The sequence below is a fragment of the Heterocephalus glaber genome, unplaced genomic scaffold (assembly GCF_053883595.1).
Source record: "Heterocephalus glaber isolate CG9 unplaced genomic scaffold, H.glaber_assembly_v1.0 deba00001532, whole genome shotgun sequence".
NCBI lineage: Eukaryota > Metazoa > Chordata > Mammalia > Rodentia > Bathyergidae > Heterocephalus > Heterocephalus glaber.
In genome coordinates, this window is record NW_028258330.1 from 29,506,223 (window position 1) to 29,525,054 (window position 18,832).

Here is an 18,832-nt window from a genome sequence, read left to right on the forward strand (position 1 = left end):
AAGTTGCGACCCACATGCTCCCACTGTGTGCGTCTCCTCGACTGAAATCTTCCCTGTCCCCAGGGCCAGGCCTGGTCCGGTCTCTGGAGGACCCGGGAAGCCTTCAGACTCAGGCTGCGTGCCTCCTCAAGGTAGGGGACTTGACTTTCTGGCCCTTGCACTACTCTGTGTGACCATGGCATGTTACTTGTTTCTCTCGGCCTCACGATGCCCATCTGTCAAATGGGAGCAAGAACCGTCCTCCGGCTGGCTTTCCCTCTTTCCCTCTTGGGGGTTGGGAGGAAGAGCTCAAAAACCAGCTTTTCCGAAGTCCGGCTGCAATCCAGCCCTTTTCACTTTCCTGCATCTCAGAGAAGGTTCCCCACCCCTACGGCGCTGGGACCCTTCCCACCCTGGCTGGCTCGGGAACCAAATGGGGTTTGCGTGCCCACCCTCTTCCTGAGACTCAGGCCCCGCCTTGGGGGAGGAGCCGAGAGCGGCGCCGAGGCTCGCGGCAGAGCGGAGCTGGCTCTGTATCCGCACGAGCTGCTGCGGCTTGGGGTCCTACGAACGGAGCCAGGGCCGGGAGCCGCCCGGGGCAGGGCTCGGGAGAGCGGTGAGTTCCTCAGCGGCGCCGCCTTCTCCCCTGCGCTCTGCGGCAGGATCGGGCCGGCCGGGGACGAGGATCGGGGCAGGGAGGTGGTGGTCTCAGCCTCTGATAGCCTGGCTGGGGGCGAAGAGCCCTTTGGCCAAGGGCCGGAGGGTGGAGATAATGTGGGGTGGGGTGCCCTGGAAAGACAGGTATGGAGAACGCAGGGCTGGGGAGCTGGGCCCGCGTGTGGGCGTTCTCCCGCGTCTCGCGCTCCCTTGGCGAGGCTGGGGTAGGGGTGCGTCGGCAGGTTGTTGGCTGGGGCTGTCGTGGCCCGGTCTCGGGAGGGGCAGGGGTTCTCCGCTGGTTCAGGACTCCCGGGCCGCTCTCAGCCGAGGTAGCAGTGCCGGGCGACCGGAGCCTCAGAGACCAAACACCGCGGCGCCGGGTCTTGGGGCCGGGCATGGGGCGCCGCCCCCTCGCGTGGCGCCGCTTGGTCCCAGCAGGGCGCTCGGAGCGCTCTTGCCTGGGCGGGAAAGGTCCTCAGGGCAGGCGCCCCCTGCGAGCAGATCTGACCCGCCGCCGGATCCCACTGACCGTGCCCGCCAGCCCCGAAAGATGCTCGTGGAAGCCCCCTGAGAGCAGTGCGCAGGGCCTCTGCCCAGGGCCGGCGTGCGCGGGCTGCTGGGTCCCCCACGCCTGGAGCGCTCCTCTCCTCGCGAGTCCCGCGCATCCGCTCCGGCAGGGAGGAGCGCCCCCGAGCGCTTAGGATGGGCAGAAACCGTGCAGCTCTCTCCGGAGAGATCGCGCGGAGGGGTCTCCCCAAGGTCACCCGGAGTGCCCAGATCGCCCCAGGTGGGAAGCAAAGGGGGAGGCGCTCGCTATCCTCCTCTTTCCTGATGCAGACTCTTCCTCCGCCCTCCCCTCCCGGCCTGGCCTCCGGCTTCACTGGAGACGTTGATAATGCAACTAGCTGCCGGGGAGGATAATTGAACCTTAGCGAGCTGTGAATCTGGCGGTCCCGGGGGCCCCGCGGCGCGCCACCGCCACGCGCCAGGCCTGGGACCCGGTGTTCCCCGGCACCGCGTAGTGGAGGGAGAGAGATGCGGCTGCATAAGCGCTTCTCAGAATCGAAAGCCAAGCTGCTTGTGCGCCCATGTGATTAGATTCCACATAATGGGCCCCTGTTCTTGCTCTCAGAGGCGCCCACCAGTTCCCCGCGGCCTGGAGCGCCAGGTGCCGCCTCTGAATCGCCCTCTGTGGAGGACCCGGGGCCCCGAGGTACCAGGTTCCTTCTTTCGCGGAGCTCTCAGTGGAAGGGGCCTGCAATCAGCGGCCTGGGCCCTAGAGAGTCCTCCTGGAGTGCTTTGCCATTTCTTGCGGCTGGTGAAGCCCCGGGGAAACCCTCCTTCCAGGCTGGTAACAAAGCTGCTCCACTGAGCCAGCGACTAGCTGTCTGCCTGTGGGAGAGGCGCTTGGCCTCCCGAGCCCCAGTTGTCTCTAAGATAGCGGGCACAGGCAGGCTGTGAGGTGATAAGTGAGGGGCCTCGTGGAAAGCCAGGGTGCCAGAGAGCATGGGAGGCAGAGTGGGGTGTGTCTCTTAGACAGGGGCAGGAATGGAGCCCTGGTGGGTGGTTCTGCGGGGCTGGGGGAGTTCCACATCTTGCTCCCTCCCTCTGTCACAAAACACCAGCTTGCAGGAGGCGGTGAGGGGCAGTGAGTCCTTCCAGCGTGCTGCCTGCTCACCCCCCCACACCTGTCACCCAGATCCCATCTTCTCTGCCCCAGGCCATAGGATACTGCAGGCAAGGTGTCACCAGGTCACTCAGACCTTCAAGTCTGTACTTTACTGTCTGCTGCTGACACCCAGCAGTGTCCCCCAGCTTCCTGACCCCAGCTTTTCCCAGCCTATGGAATGTCCTTTAGGAAGCCCACCTGATCCTTCCTCTCTTTTGGTCCCCTCCTGCGTGACATTCGTTTGTGGCTCTAGGGGTTCAAGCGCCAGGGCCCGGTGCTTCCCGTTGCTCCCCTGGCCTGGATGTACATGGTAGACAAGGGGCATGCCCGGTGTCTACTCAGACTTTGTTCTTTCTGCTAATTGAGCCACAGTGGAGGTTAAATTCTAATCTGGCTGTTAAGTCTTTAGGAAAGCTGAAGGCAAGGAGGTAGTTTTTCCTAAGACTAGAACCTTTCTGCAGAGTTCACTTGCCCCTTTGGAAATTCAGCCAAAGCTCTTATCTAAACCGAAGTGGGCGCAGAGCAAACACTCTGCCCAGCAGAGGCTGCAGCCAGCCTGCTTTTGGAGCACAGACCTGGATTCAAGTACTGGGCTTGAACTCCCACCTTCGCCCCTCTCTGAACCAAGCCACCCTAACTGCCCACCTCCAGGACACCTGTGGCATTTGCTGTATAGTGGGTCCCAACTGAGATCCTCCCAGCCAAGACTGGGACACCTTTCTTTGGCCTGGCACACCTCGGAGATGACAAGCCTACCCCCCACAGAAAGCTGCAAATATGAAAAGCAAGGGAGCCAGACAGGTCTAGCTGAAATTACAGCTCTAAACCTAAAAGCTCTGGGACCCTATGTGGTGCTCTTACTCTCTGGGCGCCCAGTTTTCCCATCTGTAAAATGAGAACCATGGTGATGCTGGCTTCATGGGGTTGTAAGGGTTGTGTGGGACCATAAGAAGGAGAACATATTTAGTAAAGAACCTGGTGCAGGGGGGAACACAGGAAGTGCTTGTTGTCACCATCTCTGTCATTTCCTCCTTTGTGTTGGGCTCTTAAAGGTCCCACCTCCTCTGGTTCAGGGGAGTTGAACTGTGTCTCTTCTGCCTCCTGCTATCCAGAAAGGGGACGCCTCTCTGTGCCTCTTGGAGATGGGCTCTCTCCCCTGGGAATTTGAGTCTCGAATAACCCTGTCCTCAGGGGGCCTGTGAACCTCCACATAGCCTTTCTCAGCTGGCTACCATTTTCCAGGCCTCTTTGATTTCTTCACTGTAGACCTTCTGTCCATTGCAGACTTTTTGTTGAGCAAGAGGTTTCCAGATGACTAAGGCAGCAGTAGGGGGAGAGGCAGTCCTGGAAACAGACAGGGAGGACCCATGGGATCAAGACTTCCATAGCAAGCACGAGTGGGGACTTAAGAGCATGGGAGCACAGGCTGACCCAGTGTGGATTCAAGCTGCCACCCTGTCCCTGGGTGATGATAAATAGACTCCTTACCTCTCCCGAGCACAGGCTACTTACCCAAGGTGGTGAGGTGAGGAGAAAAGAGACACTGTGGGTAAAACCTGACCTCAGGGCCTTCTAGATATGAATAAATGCTTGCAGATGTTGGTGTACTATTATTATTGTCTATTATTACCAATAACAGGTGGGCAGAGTTTGCTGTGGGAGCATAGTTGAGCTCTTCAGTGAGTTTCCCAGGTGGTAGGTAATGGAGGGCTGGACAGCCCTAGAAGAGATAAGCACATATGCAAAGCATACAGGCTTGAAAGCGTGCAGTGTCTTTGGAGAGCCAGGGGAGGCATCACAGCTGGAGCTAGCAGAGCCTGGCAGAGGTATGAGCAAGGCTGGGGAGGGGGCAGAGGCCATCCTGCCAGGGCCCTGAGAGAGCAGATGCTCGCTGACCCAAAAGACACCGTCTAGCCTCGTCCAGTGGTGGCTCTCTGAAGAGAGCTATAGAGTTGAGGGTTGTTGCACGGGAGGAAAGGCTGGCCTGTGCTCAGCCCATGTGTTCTCCATTCCTCTCTCTTTGCTCCACCTTCTTGAGATGTGTCTCCCACCTCTGCACCTGCTTTTCTCTTCCTGGGACTCAGTTGTCACATGAAGGAAGAGGGTGTGGGCAGAATGAGGGGACTGAACTGACTCTTGTCGGTCTTAATATTGTGTGTGCCATGTGGCTCTCTGGATGCAGATCACTGCTCATGGTCTTTACTGAGTTGTCACTGAGTCCTTGTTCCAATCCCGTGAAGTGGATGCACTTACCTCCATTGCACAGATTGGCCAACTGAGGCACAGGGGGAGACAGTTTGCTAAAGGCCATCTGTGCACATAAGTGACTGCTATCTGGGGAGTCTCCAAAGTTGCCGTATCTGGCCTGCACCCTTCCTTCATGCTCTCTGTAAATAGCTGAAGCTGACTGCAAAATGTCTGGGTTCTCTCACTGTGGACCCTTGGGTGCTGGGTAGTAGGCACCTTGAAGATGGGTCACAGTGGGGTGTGTCCTGTCCTGATTTGGGGGAAGTGCCTGTGTGGGAGGAGGTGTTCTCCAAATCCAGATTAGCATTCCTCAGCCAACTGGTGTCCCATAAATGTGCTTTTGATGCAGTTTGTAGCCTGATTGATGTGGCAGGTGGTGGCCAGGCCCCATGGTGGCCCCAGGGAGGAATGAGTCTTTTAGGATGACTGCTCAGAACATCACATGATGACAGACCCTTCCTGTCACAGAAGATATCCAAACAGAGGCTCAAATTTCCTTTTTGTGAGGGCAAAGTTTAGGGCCAAGATTCAAATCCTGGCTCTGCTTCCCACTAGCTCTTGGGCCTTGGAAAAGGTTTTCATTTCCTTGAGCTTCAATCTCTTCTTCTGCAAATACAGACATATATACTATATAGTACACACATACAAATCTGGAGCTGTTGTAAGGATTTATAGTCCTATGTGAAGTGCCTGGCTCCAAAATTGTAGATAATAGTGAATAAAGTCCACCAAATTTTCCTCCATGGTACTTAAAATAATTGTGATTATATGGATATATATATATATTATTATTATTTTTTTTTGGTACCGGGGATCAGAACTCAGGTCCTTGCGCTTTCGAGGCAGGCGCCGGAACCACTGAGCTAAATCCCCGGCCCTACATGGCTATGTTATATGGTGATCCATTATTCTTTCAGTCTCTTCTACCAGACCAGTGGTTCTCAACCCAAAGTCACAACCAGGTGGGAGGGCAGAGGAGGAGGGGAGCTACTGGCATCTAATACATAGAGACTCAGATGCTGCTAGGTATTCTATAGTACACAGCACAGGCCTCCGCAATTCAAAGAATGATCTGATCCAAGTGTTAATTATGCCAAGGTTGAAAATGGCCACACTGGACCGCAAGTCCCATAAGGTCAGTGACTGTGTGTAATCCATTCACCTCAGTGTCCCCGGTTTCCCAGTACGATGCCCAGCATCAATATGCATTAAAGGAATGAAGACTTGAAAGTCCTGTGTGTCCCCGAGTCCCAGGGCTTTGGCTTATGCGACATTTTGAATGGGCTGAAGAGGTTTAGATGAAGCCGAATGAGGACTGAAGAAATCCAGAGCAAACCCTCTATTCTCCTTCCCAAGCAGGTGTGTGGGCCCCGTATTATCTGCATTGTTGCCGCCATCGCCTCTGTGTTTTGCTTCGGAGATACAGGACCCACCTTGATCTGGAAAAGTGGGCTGGGGCAGGGGACCGAAGGTGCTGACAAGAAACACCCTGTCAGCTGGGCCCTTGGGATTTGCCAAGCTGAGGCGCAGCTGGGTCAGCTTCCTGTTTTTTCCCTTTCTGGTGGAATGAAGGAAACCCACTGAATGGCTGTTTTTCCACTGACATTTACAGCAATGTGATAGGCTTTGGATTAATGAGGTCAAGCTACAGTGAGAAATCTGCCTGATAACTTGATGCTGGGCCAACAGGAAGACAGCGCTTTTCTTGGGGCTTTTTGATGTGTCTGGATGGCTTTGGGCACAGAAGCCGGGGTTGTGACTCTGTTCAAAAGAAAGGGATGTTTTACACCCTGGAATTATAGAGGCTGGAGTTGTTTCTTGTTTTAATTTATCGGGAAACTTATTTTAATGTTGACTTTGAAATAAATAATTCATTACAGCACTGGCGCACTCTGAGCCTCAGGCTGGTTGCCAGTGGGCAATCTGGGCTATGAAAAGACCACCCTGTATTTCCAGGTCTCTGTAGGAGGTGGAAGGGAAAGGTTGGCCCCAGAGGGCATTTGAGCAGGTTATATGTGCATATCAGTTGGAACTTACATGGGTAGGGGGAAGGGCCCAGGGCTGTGACTCAAACTGCTACATGAATCACCTTGGCATTCCTGTTAGAAGGCAGAGTCTGATCTAGGAGAACTGGGCCAAGGCTCCTGTGTTTCTAACAGGCCCCTGGGGTGCCATCCTGCCGGTCTGTCAAGTGCACTTCGAGTAGCCCTTGTCTGGGGAACTCCAAGTCTACAGGTGAGGGTCCCTGGTGTGACCCAGTCAAGCACAAAAGCAAATTCAGCCTGTGCGCCAGTTCGCACAGCCATCTGCTCTGCTGGCTGGCTTGTGGAGAACGCAGATGTTTACCGGGCCCCTTCCTGTGTGCCCAGGCCTGGAACCAGACATGAAAGATAGCATGCTTGGTCTCGGGCAGCAGCTCAAACAGCCAGAACTTGTGTGATGGGCTGTAATGTTTCCAAAAACAGGTGTCCAGGAACACAATGTTCCTGGGTCATTTGGTCGCCTGGGACTTATTAAAAATACAGATCCCTAGGCCTTATCCAAGCCTACCTATGTCAGAGTTAGCCAAGGTAGGGAATCTGTATTTTTAGTATATGTGCTGCCGAAGCGAGCACAGGAATCTGTATTTTTAAAAAGTGTGCCGAGCTATTCTGCTTCATAGCCCACATGGGGGGAGGAACGCGAGAGGAAGAACCAGCCTCACAGGCAGATTTGTAACTCAGCAGGACATGGAGGGGTGGAAAACTGAATGCTGCCCTGTGGCTTCCAGCTGAGAGAGGGACTAAAATACAGCCTGCATGCCACTTGCCAGCTCTGCGCCCTGCACGGTTACCTCTGCTTGGGGAAGGACACCTTTCCTCTAAGAGTAGTAAGACTATCTGTTTAACTCTTTTGATCCTCATAAGAACTCTAAGAAACGTCATTATTACTACCCTGATTTCACTGCTCAGGAAAGTGAGTCATGGAGAGGTCCAGTGACATGCCCAAGGTCACACAGTCACTAAATGGCAGCCAGAATTTGAACCCAGTACATTTGGCTTCAGAGTTCTTGCACTTGTTACTCTTGTCTTCTCTCCATAGGGAGTGCCTTTTCCTAGTCCTTCCTTGAGGCAGGGGCTGGATAGCAGTGACTGTGGCTGGCTTTGTAGTCAGACTGTCATTTCATTGCTGCCTCTACTAAGACTTACTACAATCTTAAGTTACTTGCTTTTAACTTCAACTGCTGAGCCTCAATTTCCCCATGTGAAAAATCAGAATAATGGTAGAATGAGATGGATATGATTAAGCACTAAGTCTTTGTGTTGCAGGTAGGATGTACTTGCTACATATCAGCTGTTAGGATCGCATTATTATCTTTAAAGTCATCTTCCGCAGTGGCTTTACAGCAGACGGGACAGGTGAGCAGCGTACATGTCATTATGCTTACCAGGTTACTTATGGCCATTACTTACCTGGGCATTCCTAGCTTTTGCTTTTTGGCACTGGTTAAAAGCCCAGTGTCTGTGCCAGGATACTGATTACTCAGACTGGCTTGATTCAGTGTTTGGGTCAGAACTGGATTGATTTCTGTCACATAGTTCTAAGTCAAAGGAATACACTCTAAGGACTCCTCTCAGCAGGGTTCTTGACCCTTCTTGGTGACTTTCTGAGCTTCAAGGTTCCTTTCTAGCCCTACATGTATCACCATCCTCAGCTCCCCTGTGAACTGGACAGAGAGGAAATGCTGCCTTCTAAACACTGCCTAAGGAGTGTCCCTAAGGAGCCAGGGAGGATTTTCACCAAAGTGTCATTCATTTTTTCTTTGTCATCTGAAACCAAGCTTTTGCTTTCTTATTGCTGTTTTATGCTTTTTAATTATAAAAAAATACAAACATCATAAAAATTCAAGCAGTACAGAAATCTGGAAAATGGAAAGTAAAATTTCCCTGTCCTCCCCAGCTACTGATCCTCTTTCCCCAGAAGAAATCCCTGACTGTTTCATGTATCGTTCCATAAATTTCGGATGAATATTCATTTAAATGTTTACCCTTTTTTCCCCAACGCATCTATACTATAGTCTTCTGAGACTTGCTTTTTCAACTAATGTATCTGAGCACAAGTCAACACATGCATATACCTGGGTTTTAAGGTATATATGAAACATAAATGAATTTCATTTTTGGACTTGGATTCCATGCTTAAGATATTTCATTAAGTATATACAAATATCTCAAAATCTGAAAAAAATAAAAAAATATTTCTGAGTTAGGTTCTGTAGTATTTCAGATCTTTCAACTGTGCTCATATAACAATTGTTGACTGTTCAAGAAGTACATATTACCTGGCTTTCTACTTGGAATTAGAGGTATAAAATTAAATTAAAACAGGCTATCCCTAAATTGATCCCATTTCAAGTTGGCAAACAGATGACCAAATGAGAGCAAAACAGTGTGGTTCAAGTTGTGCTACAGAAATGCATAAGCTAAGATAACTTTTGTTTAATAAAGTCTGTCTTAATGAATGCAAATGAATTCATAAAATATAGCATGCACTATGTCCTGGAATGAGGTAGGAGGGAGACACTTGAAATTCTCAAAATAAAATTACTTGCTGGGCACAGTGGGATATGCTTGAGATCCCAGCTACTCTGGAGGCTGAGGCAGGAGGATGGCAAGTTTGAGGACAGCCTGAACAACTTAGCAAGATTGTTTCAAAAATTTGTAAAATAAAAAGGCCTGGGGGGTATTGTTCAATGATAGCATGTCCCTGGGTTCAAATGTTAGCACTAAAAAGAAAGGAAGGAAGGAAGGAAGGAAGAAGGAAAGAAAGAAAGAAAGAAAGAAAGAAAGAAAGAAAGAAAGACAGGCTTGATTAGGTGTGCAAAAGTCATAATGGGGGCAGCAGAAGAGGTGAGAAGCAGTAGGGGTAAAACTAGTCTCTTTGGTAATTTGCATGTTTACTAATGGGGTTTGTTTGAAGGACCCCATGCAGAAACCCAGCTGAGTTTGCAACTTGCCCTTATATCTGATCACTCACACCAAGGTAGAGAGCTAAATGTTAGTCCAGAGAGAGAGAGAGGGAGCAGCCAGACAAGGCTGTAATCTCAGCACTTTGGGAGGCTGAGGCAGGAAGATAGCCAATTCAAACCCACCCTGGGCAACTTAGCAAGTCTGTCTCAAAGTAAAAAATGAAGAAAGGGCTGGGAATGTAGCTCAGTGCTGTTCAGTACTGTAGAAAGAAATAAAAGGCGGGAGGAGCAGAGAGCAGAAGGCTGACTTTAAAAATCAACATCTTGGAGCTCATAGAGATTATATGTGGGTGGCACAAACAGGCTGTTTACCCCTGGGGTTACTAGGAGATTTGCCTGTAGTAGAGCAGATGCAGAATGGATGTTCAATGAATGAGTGTGCATCAAAGATCGGTGTCTTGTAAAGGGGTCTCCTGCTCAAAAAGAATAGGTTCATTTCACAAATAGGTCTGATCATCTGATCTACCATTTAGGAGGAACCAAACCTTATCTATACATTTTCTTTAGACCTACCTGTCCTGGACATCTCTTCATTTACCTGGGACACCTTAAGAGGAAACAAGGCAAGGAGGAGTTGAGAATGTCTGTGGACAAGGCTGTGAACAGGGCTGGGAAATGAATCTAACCATTACTTTATATGAAATACTCTAAGCAGGGATATACAGAGCTAGCTCCAAAGCATGCAGAGTAGAGAAGAAAAGACAAAGTCAGAGGCAACCCTAGTCCATCTTCTTGTGGAAGGAAAGGTAGGGGCCTGGGTTCCCTCTCTCTCCAGCAGTCAGGTCTGTTTAGTCTGGGTCAATGCCGTAGCTCTTGTTCCAGGCCAGAGGGCACCTTTCTCATGACAGAACTGATGGGATGATCTTAATGAATTTTCAGGCTCTGGATCTCCCATTCTTCTGTTACCCTTTCCCATGTATTGAATACCTTTGATGTTCTGGGTAGCTCTATGATGAAATGTAAAAGTAAAGAATGTTATGTTAATTCTATATTTATATGGTATCCTTTGTCTTCCAAGAACATCTAGTGACATGGAGGAACCAGATCTCAAACCAACAGTTACTCAACAGAGTGTTGAGTGTCGTGATAGAGATATGGTCTCTATCTAGCCTGAGAATGAGAGAGGGGAAGGAAATCCATTTGGCACAGGGCAGGTAAGGAACAATTCAGAGGGAGTATAAAGAACAGAGAGACAATAATGTCTAAATGAAACAAGGCAAGTGAAGTGCTGTGAAGCACTTAAGATAGATATTATCATTGTAACACTAGAGTTACGGTAGATCTCAAAGAACAAAGAGGAGTTTGCCAGGCAGAAAGAAAGAATGGTATTGCCCACCCCGGAACAGCACATTAAGAGGTGAGTGTGCGTAGTAAAGACTGCACAGGCTTTGCAGCAGATGAATCTGGGTTCAAATCCCAGACCTGCCCCTTACCAGTTGTGACTTTGGGCACGTTAAGATGAGTCCCCCTTTCCAGTCTGTCTAGTGGGGGTAATGATACCTGTTTTTAAGACTCATTGTGGGGAGATAAAAGCCAATTTATGAGTAATACCTGGCACATGGTAGGCTCTCAACAAATGGTGACTACCATCGTGCAGCTGTGAATCGATCAGGCATGTTTGGTGTAGCTACAAAATGAATATTTATTATTTAGAGGTGGCCAAAGAGAAAGCTAAATTGTCAAGACTCGATGCTGGGTGGTCTAGATCAGTGATGGCGAACCTTTTAGAGCTTTCAGTGACACAAACAGTCCACTGTGGCATGCTTGCTGTAGGTTTGCCAGCACAGGTATAGATTGTTGGACCGAGGGCTTGAGCCTTGACTCAGCGGGGCACAACCATGTGGTTCTCTACAGAATGAAAACTGCCGGAGGGGTGGATGGCAGGTTGCAAGGTAAGAGATGGAGGCAAGGAAGCTGCTGTGGGAACTGCAGCATCCCACTTTTGTCTTGGCAATGCAAAGCTCACGTTAGGGTGATTAAGGCTTTCTTAAGTCCTGCAGCTGAGTACTGACAGGAGAGGCAGTTTAGGGCATTGGTTAAGAGCATGGGCGGCATTGTCAAAGCCAATCTGGATCCGAATCCTGGCTCTCTTGCTTACTAACTGTATTCCTTGGGCAGTTACTTAACCCCACTGAGCTTTAGTTTACCCTTCTATAAAGTGGGAGTTAATAGTGCCTTTTTCAGGGGCTTATGGTGAGGATTAAATGAAATAGTGTAGATAAAGCACTTAGCTCAGCTCCAGGAATGCAGTTAATGTTCAATAAAAGCTGGTAATTATAATGGAGAAGTATATTACTCATTTGACCATGGAACGCTGTTTCCACGCAAGGCCCATTCACATCTTCTGGCACTACCAGAAGAGCGCCTGCTTTAGACTTTCCAGAGAAGCAACAGCATTTTCTGCTCCAAGAAATAGTAAGGAGGCTTGCCAAGTTCTGAAGCGGTGGTTTTTGGATGAACATGAGACTCACCCAGGGAGCTTCTTAAAATGTCAATTTCTGGCTGCACCCCAGAGCAGTTAGACCAGAATCTGCCAAGGTGGGACCCTTTGAGCACAATTTTTTGTTTTTTTTGTACCGGGGATCGAACTTGGGACCTTGTGCCTACGAGGCAGGCGGTGGAACCACCGAGCTAAATCCCCAGCCCATGACCACAATATTAAAAAAATTATAATGATTTACTATGGGAAAACCAGAAAATGTACAAATCGCAAGTGGATAAATTTTCCATTTCCTGTTCAAGAAGCAGAAAGTTACCAGTACCCCAGAAGCCCCCTTCCCATTCTGGCTCATCCCCACACCTTGAGACCACCATCCTAATTGACAACAATATAGATTCCTTTTGCCTATTGTTGCATTTTACATAAATGGAATTATATGGTATGAATTTTTTGTTTGTTTGAAAAATTTTGGCTAGCGCTGTTTGCGAGAGTCGTCCACATTGTAATTGTACAGTGTTCATTCTCATTGCTGTACCATGTTCCATTGTGGGACTAGAGCACTTCCCTCCCCAAGTACTGTTGATGGGTATGTTGGGTTGTTTGTACTTTGGATCTTTTTTACAAATAGTGTTATTAACTTCCTGCCAAATGCCTTGAATGATATAGAAGATTTCTCTTGGGTGTATTCATAGGAATAAAGTTGCTGGATTAGAGGGCATGCATATGTTCAGATTTATAAAACACTGCCAAGCAGTTTTTTAAAAAATGGTTTTACTGATTTATGTTCCTAATCCATGTATAAGAATTCTTGCCAAACAGTTGATATTTTCTGTCTTTCAAAAACAGTTTGGCCATTCTGGTTAATATGTAGTGGTCTTGCTTTGTGTGGTATTAATATATAGTCCTAGAATCTCCAGGTGATTCCAATGTAGAGCCAAGCTTGAGAACCTTTTTTCTAACATGCTTTGGAAAGTGTTAGTGGAGCCAGTCATGGTGGTGCACACTTGTGACCCCAGTGCTCCAGAGACTGAGGCAGAAGGATTTTGAATTCCAGGCTAGCCTAGGTTATACAGTGAGACCTTGTCTCAAGCAATAACAACAGAAAAGTGTCGGTGAAACTGGAGAAAGATATTATAATGTCTGAAGCCAGAGTTTCTATGGACCTGATGTGGCTGCTCCAGGGAGGGAAGTTTTGGTGGGGAGAGAGAATGTTCAGCTGTTCAAATATGACACGTGCCCCTTATTCCTGCCTGCTTTACATGGGGTAAGTGACTCCATCAAGAATGACACAAAAGCTGACTTGAAGTACCATGAGGTTCTGGAGTGAGGCCATGCAGGCCTTGAATCTCTTTTGCTAATTCAATTTCTAATTTATTTATTTCTTTTGTTTTAGTTTTTAAGACAAGGTCTTGCTATATAGTTCAGGCTGATCTTGAACTTGTAGCAATCCTCCTGCCTCACCTTCCTAAGTGCTGAGATTACAGGCACGCACTACCATGCCCAGTGGCTCTTTTTTCTAATTTAAGAAGTGAAAGAGATGGGAAGACATCAGAAGTAACTAGTAGTCTACCTAGATATTGTCAGAGAATATTTGGACTTTAGGACCAGACTTTAAGATTTTCATGTCATAGTTTTGCTCCTAAAACCTTGCTCAGAACCAGCACTTGGGAAATGCTTTTAAAATCATCACTGAAATCAATATTAGAGCTGTATAACTGTCCTTGGTGAGAAGCACGATTCAGCCAGGCGTGGTGATCCATGCCTGTAATCCCAGCACTCGGGAGGCTGAGGCAGGAGGACTAAGGCAGCCTGAACTACATAGCAAGACCCTGTCTCAAAAGAAAAAAACATAGCACAATTCACATGGGTGCAAAAGTGCTAGTGAGGATTTAGCTGAACTGATTAATAATTTTGAGTCTTTTGTGTAGTTTTCATGTTGTAGCTGAGCATTCCTAGTTTTTCATTTGTTACAAGCATAATTTCCTTTACATCTGTGGACAAAGCTATGATCGCTGCTTTAAAATCAGCTGTTAGTTCCAACATCTTGTTCGTCTTGAGATCAGTCTCTGTTATTTGCCTTTTCTCTTGAGTCTGGGTCACATTTTCCTGTTTGTTCTTTAAAATTTATCTAGTAATTTTCGATTACACCCTAATGTTGTGAATGAGTCTTGAAGAGATGCTGGATTCTAGTATGTTTCTTAGAAATGAAGGAATTTTTTTTTTGGTAACGGGGATCGAACTCGGGACCTTGCGCTTGCGAAGCAGGTGCTGGCACCACTGAGCTAAATCCCCGGCCCCAAAATGAAGGAATTTAAAAAATATCTGGCAGCTACCTTGACCAAACTCAAACTCCAGACTCAGTTTACCCAGAGTGGGCAACATGTGGCATTTTTTATTTCAGTACTCAGAATTGAACTCAGGACCTTGCGCTTGCCAGGCAGGCACGGCAACATGAGCTAAATCTCAGCCCTATCTGACATTCTTTTAGCCTTACTTGGAGTCTGCCAGGTACATATATCATTCTGGGAGATTTAGGCACAGTTTACTCGGGCTTTTCTGAGATATCTCTCTTCACTTTGCAGCCATGGTTACCTGAATTCTGTCTTCTTGTTGCTTGTCTGGTAAGAGAGAAGTTTTCTATCCAAATCTTAACCACCAAGGATAGCACTCATTGAGGTTTTTGCTCAGGTAAAAAACTACGCAAATCACCCAGTGCTATTTCTTTTAAATCTTGACTCCTTTCCAATTTCTGCCTGCCTGTGGTTGAGAAATCTAATGGCTTCCAATAAGTATTTTTTGGGGGGGTGGGTATGTCTAGATTTCCTAACAGTTGCACGTAGGAAAGTTGCTAGCATAAGAGCTTCTCTGCTATTACTAGAAGCACAAACTCTGATCAATAGTTTTGTTCACCCAGGATCCTCAGAGCCACCCTCCTGTACTCCCTCATGTATGTCAGGTGACAGTAAGTACTGATTTGTTGACTACATAAATGAGGCTTTAAAATGGAAATGGATTCACAAAAAAATTGCCACAAGAAAGCCCAGAAACTCGTTTTTCATTGATGACATAAGGTACGATAAAGAGAGGTTTGCTAGTGAAAATAATTCAGAGGATTGATGTATTGGAGTGTAGACGGAAGTGTCTAACAAAGTGAACCTGAGATTTTAACAGGAAGAGATATATTCAGTAGTAATAGTAACACCACTTCCGTGGCATGAGACTTACAGCTTGTGGAGTCTTGACTGTGCTCAAAGAAGTAAAGCTAGTGAGAAGGGAAACGAGGTATGCTTGGCTTTCTGCCCCCATGATGAGGGAATCAAAGTGAAGGAACTTTGGCTGGAGATCAAAGGGGAGGGACAGACATACTGTAACTGCAGTCTGCAGCAGCACGCCTCTCTGCATGGTGACCTGGAAGGTCACAGATCCAGTATTGAGAGACTTCAAAACCAGTGTGTCAGAGGAAACCTCCATTTTCCAAAATGCAGAGCATCTTCAAACATTCTGGTTTATTCTACAAATGGTTTATTTGCTGGAGAAGAGAAGAGACAGGGCTGTTAATGGTTATGAATCTGGTTTGGGAGCTGTTGGGTGGAGTGAAAAATGAAAAAGTGTCCACCAAAAAGACAACACTGGTCATGGGGAACTGAGTCCATAGGGAGACCCATTGTTGTGAAATTTACAAGGAGATACATCTATTTCCTGCCTAAGCCTCCATAAGCTAGGATGGCTCCAGAAGTAAGAAGAGTTATGGCTTTAATCTGTTATTACTCTGTGTAGGTCTCCTTTTTTGTTTTTTTGGTACCGGGGATCGAACTCGGGTCCTTCACTTGCAGGGCAGGCAATGGAATCACTTAGCTAAATCCCCGGCCCCTGTGTAGGTCTCCTTTATTTTCCTTCAAGGACTCCTTGCTACCAGTCAGGCTTCTGTGGCCTGTCTTCCCTGTCTCCCTTTTTTAAACTTTTATTTTCAGACAGGAGAGATGCTAAGTATACTTAGTGAGTGACACAGGCTCTGACCCATCAAATAGATGCCAGATCAACCAAAAGATGCCAACCCAAAACGGCTGGAACACCAGTCCTACTTACAAGGGCCTTACCCTCTCTGAGTCTCAGTTTTCTCCCTTGTGAAATGGGGACAATACTTAGATTTTCAGAGTTGGTGCAGTAATTCTAAGAGCTGTTACAAGCACAAAGTTGAACAAGTGGAAGGGTGCTGGGTTCGAAGCTGCCGGTATTACTTGGCATTCTTTATCTCTGGGTTCATTTCATGTACATAGTTTATAACTTCTGAAATGTTGAGCTTTAGTGTCACTAAGTTTATGTTTCAGTCCATACTGATTTCAGCAAGTCATTTGTTCTATTACAAATTGGTCTGGCTGGCTTCTTAACCAAAATGTCCTCTTATCTCTCTGATGACTAATATTGGGGATTTAAAAAAAATTACAGTATTAACTGTGAATCAATAGATTAATTAACAGTTAATTTAAATTGGCAATTTTTTTTAAATCTTGCATTTCACATGGAAGATCTTTTAAGACATTATGGTTTTCTTAGAGTTTTCTCTTCGCCCTTCTTCTGCTGCTGTTGTGTATAGAGGCTTTGGAGTTAGATCTGGGTTTGAATCACAGATTTGCCATCTTCTGGCCTCACAGTTACTTGGAATTGGTTATCTGCCTTGCCCTCTCCCTTTCCCTTCTTGTTCTTTCTTCCTCTGGGTAGTACTTTCTCCTTTAAGCTTAACTCTCTGCTTTTTATCATCCTTGATTCCTTGACATTATTCTCTAAACTTTAGTGTACAATCTGTATGGAAAGCATTTTAAAATTTCCATCCCAGATACTTCTTAACTGGCTAAGTGCCACTGGCTGAAGGGGAAGAGATGGCTTATTATAGGGGTCTATTTGAATTTTGTGAGGTGGAGAGAGAAGCCTTATTAGTGATCAGACCAGAGCCTCCTTCTTCCTTTAGTTTGGTAATGATGTGGAGCCTGAGGTGATAGCCTGGACAGGACAGTGATTTCTGGATGTATGTGGAGGAGGGCGTCCCTGGTGGCAGGACCTTTGCCCTCTACCACTTCAGGAATTGACTCTATCCAGTTCCTAACAGCGTGCCACCTCCCTGTGCTCCAAAGACAGTACTGGGAGAGGTGGCAGTCAGCTACAGGGGCTTCCATCTGTTGCTTGAGTTGGCTCTACATCCTGCTTCCTAGAATCTGGACCATCACCGTAGCAAGATGGAGTAAAGCTCTTTATTCTACCTGCTGGCACAAGTTAACCTGAGATATTCTTGATTCTTGTCTACCATTGAGGCAACAGTGATTTTATGTTATTGTTTGGATGATATCGTAGGATTTGAAGGGCCTTCCACTCAATTTTATAATATTCCAGATCTTTGTGTTTAAGACTAGAGAATTTTAATCAATGGAGTAAAGGTAAATATTGAAATCCAAGTTTAGGCAAACATGATGTAGACCAGAGTTGCATGCTTACCATGGACACAGCCACTTCCCACTTCCTTAGCTATGACAGACATTGCTAATCAGTCACAGCATTCATTCCTCCTGATATTACACACAGCTTCCTAATCCTTTTCCTCACAGTGCTCCAGGTAGCCAGCCTGAGAGTTGGCACAAGAGAGAAAAGCTTGGTCAAGGATGTTAGAGAGAGAGAGAGAGCGAGCGCACTCCAGATCTAGCAAATGTGAATGAGCATATCCCTGTTTAATGACCATGTAACCTAGGAAGGTGTACTGTGGCCACAGGTGGCCTCCTTTGGAAAATGATCCCTTTGGCTGCAAAAGGAATTTTTATCTGTGTTCTAAGGGAGGGATTGGACCACGCTCTCCAAGCTTGAGGAACAGAATTTGTAACTTGATCCCCATTTCCCTGTGCTTAGCTGTTACATAAGCTTCTTTGGAAGCCTGGCTGTTCGGTTTAGCACCGTGACTATGATTGACACAGTCACGTGGGATGTTTGTAGACATCATGTCAGCTCTGTGTGTGCCCCCATCCTTAGCACCTTTGTTCTTGTCCCCTGTGGCTTTCCCCACACTGGTATTCTTACCCACAAGTGTGCTGGCCTCTCTGGGCTCAGGATCCGGGGAGCAGCTCAGCATGGGAGACTGGTGTGTTCATGGGGTTTGCTGCCCCTGTTTGGGCTGTGGCCTCCTTTGAAGTTTTCTTGGAACTGAGTCTGAGAAAGCTGTGTCACCTCCACAGGCAGAACCAGTCCAAGACACCAATTGCATCTACTTGGAATGGTCCTTATAGGCGGTCTTGCCTGGCAGTTACCAAATGAGTGCTTATTCCTGACAGGATGATCTTTCTTCCAGGGCAGAATTGGGGTTCACTGGGCCAGTCTTCCTTGTTGCTCAGCGTGAATCTTCTCTCTTACCATTCATGAGTGGCCATGGAATTCCTGGGTGGGGAATCCCGGTAGCCTGCCCCAGCTGGGCTTGGTTTAATTGTCAACATTAGGCCATTTCTCCTCATGGCACTCTGATGCTGCTCTTTCATATTGTCTGTGCATGACTCTAACTCTGCCCTCTAGAGGCTTGGAGCAAAGCTGGCCCTTTTCCTCAAATTTTGGGAGGGCTTTGTCCTTCGCTCCCAATATGGCCTCACCATTTCAGACAGGGGTCATTGTTATCCCCATGCTGGACACAGTTCTTTTCCTGAGAGACCGCAAGGTACAATAGTTGTTTGATCACTCTTTGTTCCTGTTGAACTCAGGGGTTTTGAATCCTGCTTCCCCTCTCCTGTCCATAAACATTACGTCCTGTAAATAGAGGGAGTGCAAGTCAGGGCCAAGCCCAGGGCCACAATTCAGAGATCTA

General features: G+C 47.5%; 1 protein-coding gene across 2 annotated transcripts in view; it reads left to right on the forward strand.

The window, feature by feature from the left end:
- Positions 1-479: 479 nt before the first annotated feature.
- Positions 480-18,832, forward strand: part of Ppp1r16b (protein phosphatase 1 regulatory subunit 16B) — a 96,289-nt gene continuing 77,936 nt past the window's right edge. For both annotated transcript variants that reach the window (XM_004867770.4, XM_004867772.4), the window contains exon 1: positions 480-595. The gene's annotated coding sequence lies outside the window, so the exon portion shown is untranslated. The remainder of the gene's footprint in view (positions 596-18,832) is intronic.